The sequence below is a fragment of the Chrysemys picta genome, chromosome 24, assembly GCF_011386835.1.
Source record: "Chrysemys picta bellii isolate R12L10 chromosome 24, ASM1138683v2, whole genome shotgun sequence".
NCBI lineage: Eukaryota > Metazoa > Chordata > Testudines > Emydidae > Chrysemys > Chrysemys picta.
The window spans coordinates 5585815-5586749 of NC_088814.1; positions in this window are offsets into that span (position 1 = coordinate 5585815).

Below are 935 nucleotides of genomic sequence, written 5' to 3' on the forward strand. Positions count from 1 at the left end.
GATGGCAGTGGATGGTTTCTAGGCCCCCGGGGAGTACAGTGTGTGGTTTCAAGGCTCCCGGGAGGGCAGTGGATAGTTTCTAGGCCCTCAGGGATTACAATGTGTGGTTTCAAGGCTCCCGGGATGGCAGTGGATGTTTTCTAGGAACCCGGGGATTACAATATGTGGTTTCAAGGCTCCCGGGATGGCAGTGGATGGTTTCTAGGCGCCCGGGGATTACAATGTGTGGTTTCAAGGCTCCCGGGATGGCAGTGGATGGTTTCTAGGCTCCCGGGGATTACAATGTGTGGTTTCGAGGCCCCCGGGATGGCATTTTGCAGTTTCGAGGCCCCCACCCAGGATGGCAGGCAGCAGTTTTTAGGTGGTTTCCAGGCCCCTCGGTGGCATTGAGGAATAGTGTCATGTGAGCATTACAACATGGCGTCCCGTGAGGGGTGACAGTAGGATCTGCAAGGCCTAGTGAGAGCTTGAGAGCGAGGTAATGGTTTCACGTGGCCGGGTCGAGCCTAGATTCTCTCCAGGCCTAGCCTAGAGGCCGGGGCACTCACTCGCCATGGCAACAGCATGGGGGCAAAGGGGGTGGTAGTGGATTCGCACGAGGTGATTGGTCAGTGATGCTGTTATTCAAGCTGTTCGGTGGGCGGGTGTATCTCGCGGCTGAGGATTGGTGAGAAATGCTGTCGTTCGGCCTAGGTTGCCCGATACGGTTGGTCTGCCTTTTTGTCACTCAATCTGACGCGAGGGTAGGCGGGCGTAGTTGTTCTTTGGCTCATTGGCCTCGCGCTCCGTCACTGAAGCGGTTTGGGGAGAGGGCGGGGGCGGGCACAACATCAACTGGCCGATCTCCGATTGGGTGCTTTAGCTGCCACTCCCCGGGCTGTGAGGGCGGATGTAACTGCTCGCCCGGGGATTTGACAACCGCCTTGTCAATCCCC